Source organism: Pygocentrus nattereri, chromosome 5 (assembly GCF_015220715.1).
Source record: "Pygocentrus nattereri isolate fPygNat1 chromosome 5, fPygNat1.pri, whole genome shotgun sequence".
Classification (NCBI taxonomy): domain Eukaryota; kingdom Metazoa; phylum Chordata; class Actinopteri; order Characiformes; family Serrasalmidae; genus Pygocentrus; species Pygocentrus nattereri.
Genome location: NC_051215.1, coordinates 22217644 through 22229327, shown reverse-complemented (window position 1 = coordinate 22229327; position 11684 = coordinate 22217644).

Below are 11684 nucleotides of genomic sequence, written 5' to 3'. Positions count from 1 at the left end.
TGGCTTCTTTACAAAGAATAAGATATGGAACATGGAACCATCAAGGCCATCAAGGCCTTCAACAAAGGCCAAATGATTTCTGTAATTGAATTTTTATTTCATTATTAAGTTTTGGTTGATTCCAAAAAGGATCAAACACACAATATGAAATACATGGGTAACACTTCAGTGTACATATGTACATATGCTTGTCATGACAGCTGACATAACCCTATCCATCCATCCATTTTCTAAGCCGCTTCTCCCTCAGGGTCATGGGGGGGTGCTGGAGCCTATCCCAGCGGTCATCAGGCAGAAGGCAGGATACACCCTGGACAGGTCACCAGTCCATCACAGGGCAGACAGACAGACACAGACAGTCACTCACACACTCACACCCAGGGTCAATTAAGCATGTCCAATTGGCCTGACTGCATGTCTTTGGACTGTGGGAGGAAACCAGAGAACCCAGAGGAAACCCACACAGGGACACAGGGAGAACATGCAAACTCCACACAGAGAGGACCCAGGTCACTCGGCCGCCCAGTGACATAACCCTACATAAAACGTTTAGAAGTGCTTATTCCAATAGGCATCATCTGTTTGCCTAAATAGAAAATTACGCCTATTGGAATTTAAAAATCTTTGTAGGTTTATGTCAGTTATCATGACAAGCTTATGTACGTGTCATGAAGCCTTACAACCAGTGCCCCACACCGAAGTGTTATCAATATATGTATGGCCATGACTTAGTGAGGTGTGGGAACGGGATAGTTAAGTCTTTTTATAGTTAAGTCATGGTCATGATTTTATAAAGTTTGTGCACAAGATAATTAAGTAATGGAGATGACTAAGTAAAATGTGGGAGCAAGATAGTTAAGTTGGGGTCATGACTAAGGCATGGGAATGAGCTACACTATATTTCCAAACGTATTGGCTTGTCAGCCTTCACATGCATATTAACTTGAGTGACAACAGGTGTTCTTAATCCATAGGGTTTAATATGATGTCAGCCCACCCTTTGCAGCTATAACAGTTTCAACTCTTCTGGGAAGGCTTTCCACAAGGTTTAGGAATGTGTTTATAGGAATTTTTGACCGTTCTTCCAAAAGCACATTTGTGAGGTTGGACAAGAAGGCCTGGCTTTCATCCCAAAGGTGTTCTATCAGGTTGAGGTCAGGACTCTGTGCAGGCCAGTCAAGTTCTTCCACACCAAACTTTATGGACCTTGCTTTGTGCACTGGTGCGCAGTCATGTTGGAACAAGAAGAGACCATCCCGAAACTGTTCCCACAAAGTTGGGAGCATGAAATTGTCCAAAATCTCTGAAGCATTAAGAGTTCCTTTTACTAAAACTAAGGGACCGAGCCCAACTCCTGAAAAACAACCCCACACCATAATCCCCCCTCCACCAAACTTTACATTTGGCACAATGCAGTCAGACAAGTACCATTCTCCTGGCAACTGCCAAACCCAGACTCATCCATCAGATTGCCAGACGGAGACGCGTGATTGGTCACTCCAGAGAACACGTCTCCACTGCTCTAGAGTCCAGTGGCGGCACTTTACACCACTGCATTCCACACTTTGCATTGCGCTTGGTGATGTAAGGCTTGGTTGCAGCTGCTCGGCCATGGAAACCTATTCCATGAAGCTCTCTACGCTGTTCTTGAGCTGATCTGAAGGCCACATGAAGTTTGGAGGTCTGTAGCGATTGACTCTGCAGAAACTTGGTGACCTCTGCACACTATGCGCATCTGCTGACCCCGCTCTGTCATTTACACGGCCGACCACTTCGTGGCTAAGTTGCTGTCATTCCCAATGCCTCCACTTTGTTATAATACCACTGACAGTTGACTGTGGAATATTTAGTAGTGAGGAAATTTCACAACTGGACTTGTTGCACAGGTGGTGTCCAATCACGGTACCATGCTGGAATTCACTGAGCTCCTGAAAACGACCCATTCATTCATTAATGTTTGTAGAAGTAGTCTGCAGACCTAGGGGCTTGGTTTTATACACCTGTGGCCATGGAAGTGACTGGAACACCTGAATTCAATGATTTGGATGGGTGAGTGAATACTTTTGAAACTAAAGTGTATGTGGCCACAACGTACCAAGACATGAGAACAAAATAGTGATGTAGTGGGGACAAGATAATGATGCAACTGAGCAAGGTGTGGGATCGAGACATTTAAGGCATGGAAATGAACAAAGTCTTCATCGTTGTCATGGTCACAATTTTGCAAGGCTTGGGAACAAGATAATTTAGTCATGCCCATGACTTAGAAAGGCATAACAGATAGTTAAGTAGTTATATTATTAGTTCATGACTTTGTAAGGCGTGGGAATAAGATAAATAAGTGGCCTAAACTTGTTGAGGTAGAAGAGGATTATGGTTATGACTTAATATGGCATGGAAAAGAGATAATTAAGTCATAATCACAAGTAAGTAACCATTAAGTAGGGAATGAGATATTTAAGTCATGGCTATGACTTAGAAAAGCATAGCAACAAGATACTTAAGTATTTATATTGTTTAAGTTTTGTTCATGACCTGGTAAAGCACAAGAATGAGATAGTTCAGAAATAGTTCAGTTTTGGTCATGACTTAGCAAAGCATGGGAACAAAATAAATAAATCATGGCCACAACTTAGTAAAGTGTAGGAACAAAATAGTTAAGTTATGACAACGCCTTAGTAAGGCATGAAAACAACTTAATTATCTTATTCTCATGACGTACTAAGTTATGTCATGGTACACTCTTAAAAAAGACTTTAGTAAAGAAAATAGTTCTATATAGAACCATGAACACTCATCAACACTCATCATTAAAGGGTTCTTTGCACCATGAAAGGGCTTATAACAATGTGCTACAGCACCAAAAAATAGAAGAACCCTTTTTGATGCTATATAGAACCTTTTTTCAAAAAATTCTATATATAGAACCGTCTACAGCACATTCTCCATCAGTCTGATTAACTTTTTCATGGTGCAAAGAACCCTTTAATCAAGAGATCTTTGAGTGTTCATGGTTCTACATAGAACATACATTTTCTTTACTAAAAAACCTTGAGGAACCATCTTTTTTAAGTGTGTATGCCTACATTTAGTCCCCTTTATGATCACCTTGGGTCACTCATACTTACAATAGCAGTCTTAAGAAAGTTGATTCTTTGAAGTTTCTTTAATTAAGAAAATAGTTCTATATAGAACCATGAACATTTAAAGAACCCTTTGCATGAAATGTTTTTTTGCATGGTGAAATGGAACTTTCCATGAACTGTAGATGGTTCTATACATAACATTTTAGAAAATGGTTCTATAAAGCTCTTCTTCCGTTATGAGGTCAAACTTGTATACAATAGAAGAACCCATTTTGGTGCTATATACATCCCCAATTCCATTGAAGTTGGGATGTTGTGTAAAACACTAAATAAAAACAGAATACGATGATTTGCAAATCCTTTTCAACCTGTATTCAATTGAATACACAACAAAGACAAGATATTTAATGTTCAAACGGATAAACTTTATTGTTTTTTGCAAATATTCACTCATTTTGAATTTGATGCCTGCAACATGTTCCAAAGATGTTGGGACAGGGGCATGTTTACCACTGTGTTACATCACCTTTCTGGGAACTGAGACCACAGGACACTTTTCCACTTTACGTCAGTCCATCTCAGATGAGCTCGGGCCCAGAGAAGCCGGCGGCGTTTCTGGGTGTTGTTGATATCTGGCTTTCGCTTTGCATGGCAGAGTTTTAACTCACACTTGTAGATGGAGCGACGAACTGTGTTTACTGACAGTGGTTTTCTGAAGTGTTCCTGAGCCCATGTGGTAATATCCGTTACAGAATGATGTGGGTTTTTAATGCAGTGCCGCCTGAGGGATCGAAGGTCACGGGCATTCACTGTTGGTTTTCTGCCTTGCCGCTTACTTGCAGAGATTTCTCCAGATTCTCTGAATCTTTTGATGATATTATGGACTGTAGATGATGAAATCCCTAAATTCCTTGCAATTGCACGTTGAGAAACGTTGTTCTTAAACTGTTGGACTATTTGCTCACGCAGTTGTTCACAAGGTGGTGAACCTCGCTCCATCCTTGCTTGTGAACTGAGCCTTTCAGGGATGCTCCCTTTATACCCAATCATGACACTCACCTGTTTCCAATTAACCTTTACACTGGTGGAATGTTTCAAACAGGTGTTTTTTGAGCATTCCTCAACTTTCCCAGTCTTTTGTTGCCCCTGTCCCAACTTCTTTGGAACATGTTGCAGGCATCAAATTCAAAATGAGTGAATATTTGCAAAAAACAATAAAGTTTATCCGTTTGAACATTAAATGCATTGTCTTTGTAGTGTATTCAATTGAATATAGGTTGAAAAGGATTTTCAAATCATCATATTCTATTTTCATTTATGTTTTACACAACGTCCCAACTTCATTGGAATTTGGGTTGTAGAACCATATACAACACATTCTCCATCAATCTGAAGAGACATTTCACCATGCAAAGAACCGTTTAATCATGCATTGGGTTCTTTGAGTGTTCATGGTTCTATATAGAACAACTGACTTTACTAAAGAACCCTTGCAGAACCATCTTTTTAAATGTGTACAGTATTAAGAGATGATCTGAGACAGACCTGACAATTCTGAGCTTCACAGTTGCAAAGGGGGAGCCTTCACTTGGTTCTCCTGTGAGACTGGTGCTCCAATGTGGGAATTTGGTGAAGAGGCGTGCTTTGTTTTTTCACACTCTTGGTGGCGGAGACCAGGCCCGGTCTGGGTGGAGGCAATGGGCCCAGATGTGTGAGCTCCAACGCCAGTGCCAGCGAGGGGCTGGCCAGCCGCCTAGAACCACAACCGCTGACAGGCCTGAACCTCCGTCAGCCTGGAGTTCAGCACAAAGCACCTTTTCAGAACTTTTCTCTCTCCCTCCCTCCCTCCCTCTCTCCCTCCCTCTCTCCCTCCCTCTCTCTCTCTCTCCCTCTGTCTCTCTCACCGCAGCTCTGCCTTGGTCCAGTCACCTCCCAGAGTTTGGAAGCGAAGACATCAGCATAAGACTCCAACTAGGGTTCATGATTTCCATTACGGCTCTCAGAAACGTGGGGTCAGGATGGCCCTGCTGAACTGTGAAAGGAATTCTGGGCAACACCTTTCATGAATAGGCCTTTATAAGGACTTTATAACTCATTCATAAAACATGATGACTTTAATATTTCACATTGTCAAATGCAGTATCCCAGTAAAATCTATCAGTGGTCAAGTGAACAGTATTCTGTCACAAAGTGTAGCACAGATGTAATCTTCGAATCCTCCTCCTTTTCAAAGAATAGGATTAATATTAGAATAATATTAGGAGAACAGAATTAAGAGTGGAGTTACACCTCCGCTGGCTCGTCCTCCTGATGTGCCAGGTCTCTCTACCCACTGCTGGTGGACTTTTCTATGACAATAATAAATGAACTGTGTCTGTTATCTGTCATATGATCGCTGTATTCCGAGATTATGATAAGTATCTGGGGCTGGATTCACAAAAGCATCTTATGTAACAGAATCTTCTTAAATGTGTTTTTTCATAACTTCATTCTTAAGAAAAAACAGCAACACTTTCTAGGAATGTTATGTTTGTAGGCATCTATAAACATACGAATAACATGTTATAATGCATTCATAAGGCATTATATACATTGTTATAAATATTTATAGAAATTAATTACACTGAATTTTACTTTATTGCCATGTTTATTGTACATTATGAATTGTTAATATAATTCATTATAAGTAGTGTTCATAACATGTTATACTGTCAGTGCCAAAGATGTCAGTGCCAGCTTGGAGAGTGTAAAGGAAAGACAAATTGAGAGCTGTATCTTTGGGGCTTCAGTCCTGAATATTCAGATGTTCCAAACAGTGTAATATTGGATATGCAGTGCTAAATTAGTGCCTAACGGTGGTGTACATTAACAGTGGTGTACATTAACAGTGGTGTACATTAACAGTGGTGTACATTAACAGTGGTGTACATTGACTTTCCCACATTGGGTAAAACACTAATGGCAGCACTAGTTTAAACTCTGACATTTGAAGCCTGTAATGAGCTCTATTCTGTATGTTTTAGTGTTTCAGTAAATCTGTCAGTAAATACTGAAACTTGAAGCTTCACTCTTAACACTAGAGGAGGTTTTAGTACAGTACGCATCACTTTACTTAGAGAGGACAAATACAGCTTATGAGCTCTTATACTTTGTTATGAACAGTACTTATAATGCATTATGTTAACAATACATAATGCATAATAAGCATGGCTATAAAATGTAATACATTTTTATAAATATTTATAGCCATGTTTATGATGCCTTATGAATCCATTATAACATGTTATGAATGTATTTACAAATGCCTACAGATGTGACATTCATAGAAAGTGTTACCAGAAAAACTTATGAACAATTTTTATTTTTCAAATAACGTCTTAAGAATTCTCTTATTTTTTCCTTGAACTCTTTAAACAAAAATTTACCTAAGAATAAGTGTTATTCTTGAAAATATTATGTTCTGAAATGTTTTCTAAACTTTGCAACTTACACTTGTCTCAAGCTATAAAAGCTGACAAGATGAGCATCTAAATTAATCATTAATGCTCTCCTCTGCTGCTCCTCATCACCCCACAATTATCATATTTTCCCATTGGCTGTTTCTTTCTCCATCAGCTCTAGATCTTGTGTGCTGATTTTTTTAAATCTTTGGTTTTGTGTTTTTTCTCCATGTTGTTCCTCTGAGTAGATTAAACTAAGTAACAGAAATAACAATTAATACAAATTCAAAATATCCCTCACATAAACAAAGTGTGCTTAAAGTTAATTTTATTAAGTAAATGTTAGTAAAGTTTAAGTATATTTCCCAAATATACTTTATGTAGTAAGTATACTAATATCAGTATACTAGTAGTTTACCTATAAGTGTACTATTTCAGTACTCTTTAGGACTAAATCAGTCCAGTTTTTATGGGGAAATTCCACCTCCGCATTTAACCCCTCTGCGAAGTGAAACACCACATACACACGAGTGAATACACTAGGGGCAGTGAGCACACTTGCCTGGAGCGGTGGGCAGCCCTATCCATGGCACCCGGGGAGCAATTGGGGGTTAGGTGTCTTGCTCAAGGACACCTCAGTCATGTGCTGTTGGCCTTGGGGATCTAACCGGCGGCCTTCCGGTCACAGGGCCAGTTCCCTAACCTCCAACCCACGACTGCCCCCAAAAAAAAGGGGCATAGTATAATAAGTATAAATAAGTATAATTACAAGTACATTCCAGAAGCATATACAAATACACACACACACACACACACACACACACACACACACACACACATATATATATATATATATATATATATATATATATTTTTTTTTTTTTTTTTTTTTTTTTTTTTTACCCTGTTCTTCTGTGGTCAGAACCCCCATAGACCCTCACAGAGCAGCTACTGTTTGGTTGGTGGGTCATTCTCAGCACTGCAGTAATGCTGACATGGTGGTGGTGTATTAATGTGTGTTGCGCTGGTCTGAGTGGTGCTGGAGTTTTTAATCACTGTGTCCACTCACTGTCCACTCTCTTAGACACTCCTACCTTGTGGGTCCACCTTGTAGATGTAAAGATAGAGACGATAGCTCATCTGCTGCTGCACAGTTTGTGTTGGTCATCCTCTAGTCCTTCATCAGTGGTCACAGGATGCTGCCCACAGGACGCTGTTGGCTGGGTATTTTTGGTTGGTGCACTGGACTTCTTAGTCCAGCAGCTACACTGAGGTATTTACAAACTCCAGCAGCACACTTGAATAAACGTCTTTTTGTAAGGGGTATCTCGTGTCATTTATGGTAAGCTGTAAAATGCAACATGTACTACATAAGAAAACAATGAAGATTTTCTTAAAAATCTAAAGGAAATAATCAAGATTATCTTTAAAATATTTGTGTAACTAGCTTCTGCAGTTTATTTCAAAAACAGCATTTAAGAATGGTTCTTAATTGAGAACCATTTGTCACTGTGTTGGCAAAAAAAACCCCAAAAAAACATTTTTACATTAAAACACCAAATCAGTGTGGCAAAAACAGGAACTTACAAGCACAAACCACTCAAGAAAGATTTTCTCAGAACATGGTGATTCATAATTGGATGGTGTAGTGGGTAACACCTCTGTTGTCTTTGCTGCAGACTGGGGTTCAATTCCCCCACCTGGGCAGCACCCTACACTATACCAATAAGAGCCCTTGGGGTGGACTCCTAACACTACATTCGCCTACTTGTGTAAAATGATCAAATTGTAAGTCGCTCTGGATAAGAGCATCAGCCAAAATGCTGTAAATGTAAATGTAATCACTGCTTAAAAAGGCCAGTTGTTGCTGAAATCTGCGTCCATTAAGCATTGCTGTGTAATATCATTGCTTTACAGTTTCAAGCCTGTACCTGACAGTGTAAACACCATTAAAAAGCTGAAGTGAAAAGACTTTATTAGCATGAAGAATCGAGGTTGGCTATAAATAGAAGTTAATCACTTCTCTTACAGGTTTCTGTTGACAGATCAGCGGTGCAGACAGGCATGTTCACTAACTTTATAACCAAGATGTCCCACAAATCAGGGAGAAGAAAAACATGATTAGTAAATATGTCGACAGCATTTTCATTTCTGGAAATACCTTCATGGGACACCGCTGTGTTCACTTCTAAAAATAGATGGTTCTTCAAGGGTTCATCAAAAAGGGTTCTGCTGTTGTCACAATGTCAGTCTTGTAACAATTAAAGCAACTTTTTAAAACAACACATATACAACGCACTCTCCATCAAGCTGAAGAACATATTACCATGAAAAGAACCATTCAAGCAAGCAGATGGTGTTCATGTTCTACATAGAACCATTCTCTTTCCTTGAAGAACCATCTTTTTTGAGAGTGTTAGAGTCTGCTAAGGTCCGTCACAGACATAATATGATTTATAAGATTTGATGTAAAAAAAAAAAAAAGCTGAGATTGTAAACTGCAAAATATGTTAAACACTGAGGTAACACTTAATAGGAATGTCAAGTTTGTAAGCATCTATAAACACATTCATAATATGTTATAATGCATTCATAAGTCATAATAATTTGCCTATTAATATGAGCTAAAATTGTCACCAAAACAGTGACACACTGTATTTAGCGTTAGTCACTACAGATCTCCAAACTTCATGGGGCCTTCAGATTAGCTCAAGAACAGCGTAGAGAGCTTCATGGAATGGGTTTCCAAGGCTGAGCAGCTGCATCCAAGTCTTACATCACCAAGTGCAATGCAAAGTGTGAAATGCAGTGGTAATGCACTGGACTCTAGAGCAGTGGAGACGTGTTCTCTGGAGTGACCAATCACACTTCTCCATCTGGCAATCTGATGGATGAGTCTGGGATTGGTGGTTGCCAGGAGAACAGTACTTATCTGACTGCATTCTGCCAAATGTAGAGTTTGGTGGAGGGGGGATTATGGATAGCTCTAGGTTGTAGCCTGTATGTTCTGCCTACTGCTGTTATTCTGGACTGTGATGAATGGAGTGTGGGTGCTCCCAAGCCCAATAAATGGTCTCCATTCTGTGTGTTCCCTTTGGAGGACTGGGCAAGTACCTGTCCACCCAGTAGCATCTCTCTCCCCGGGAGCGTTCGCCCCACCAGCCTCCATCACAGAGTCCTGACCTCCACCCGATACAACACCTTTGGGGTGAATTAGAGAGGAGACTGTGAGCCAGGCCTTCTCGTCCAACATCAGTGTCTGACCTCACAAATGTGCTTCTGGAAGAACAGTCAAAAATTCCCATAACACACTCCTAACCCTTGTGGAAAGCCTTCCCAGAAGAGTTGAAGCAGTTATAGCTGCAAAGGGTTGTCCAACATCATATTAAACCCTATGGATTAAGAATGGGATCTCACTCAGGTTCAATTTTCTGTGAAGGCAGACGAGTGAATACTTTTGGAAATAGTAATATAGTAGGGGTGTATGATTGTTGTGGTAGGGACAAAATGGAATGCTCAATCATTAGTGTTAATAAAATAAGCATAATTAAGGTTTAGAGTCACTCAGAACAAAAGGATTTTAGTCTAAAGTCCAAGATCAATTAAAGTCCCAAATGTGCTGGCTCTGACTCTGAATGAGTTCAGTAAAATGATCTATATATAACCTTTACCCATAATTCCTTATGCGCTTTATGTACGGTTAAGCAAGCACAGGGGGAGCTGAAAAGAAGTGAAGTTGAGTGTGAAGAAAAGTGATTAGTAGAAAACGGGAACAAGGCTGTCCTGTCTGAACATGACAGTCTGAGCTCCTGCCTTCACAGGTAGGCAGGTATGGAGCTGCGCTCAGAGAGAAGCCTTTGATTTAATTACACTGTAACCTCAAGACAAGCACAGACATTCCTGAGCATTTAAACAGCGCGGCCTACAAGCTAATTACCTCCACAATGGACTCTGTGTCTAAGTGACTGACTTCAGCATACAGAGAAAGAAAATCAGAGAGAGAAAGGAAAACAAGAGGGTTGAATGACAAAAAGACAAAAAAACAGGTAATCAGGTGATCCCCTGCTCACGCTGACTGTATGTGAGTGTGTTTGAAAACAAAAACAGGAAAATAGCAGAAAATTGATCACTGCTTGATCTGTGTTGTGACTGCTGGATAATTAAGGGATGATGCTGGCCCCTTCCTGACACTGTGTAAAGCATTATGGTAGTTCAAATCAAATCAAATCTTGTTTATTGTCACATCACATTTACGCAGGTGCGAAGGTGAGTGAAAATCTTAGGTGCATAGACGCTTGTAGTACTAAAATATGCAAAAATATATAAACACATTAGACTCTGCATATATACGCATCTTGCTGTTGTCAGACATACTTTACTCTTAATGAAAGTCAGTGGAACCAGAATTTTTTTCAAGTCATGTTGGGCCGTTTCATTTGGTCCATTCATCATGAACTTTACACACAATATAAAGAGCAACAGGTATTTACATATATATGTTACATTATAACAAAAATGGAGATACAATGTTTACTTCAGACAGCAGTGACATACACAATATACACATAAGTATGAACACAGTATTGTACCATTCAATTTTTGTACAGTAATATAAGCAGTGGTGGACAGTAACTGAGTAAATGTAATTAGTTTCTGTACTTACGTAGTTTTTTTTTCGTGTATCTGTACTGAAGTTTTTCCATTCTGGGCGACTTTTTACTTTCACTCCACTACATTTCAAAGTCAAATATCTGACTTTACTTTTTCCTCCACTACATTTTGAGAAATTTGTCGTTCCTTTTGGTTTCTGTGTGTATAAAAATGTAACTCCAACACGAAAGAAGTGCAAAGCAAGAACACCAATCAGGGCACAGCGGTCACTTTGTTTTGAGCTTGTTTTGACCTGTTGGTCATACCGACCCAGTGCAGCACACGGTTCAATGTCAGCACAGCAGCATAAACTTTTGGGAGAGTCTATTCAACATAAATGATGAACTAACCTAACTCTGTGTAAATAGAGCACAATATAGAAATATGTCCACATATGCAGTCGTGACTGACGCGGCTTTTTCTGAATTTATACAAACACTTTCATTTTATAGTAAATTAGTTTGGGCTGGTTTATGTTTATGAACAGAGACCTACAGTTCAACATAGT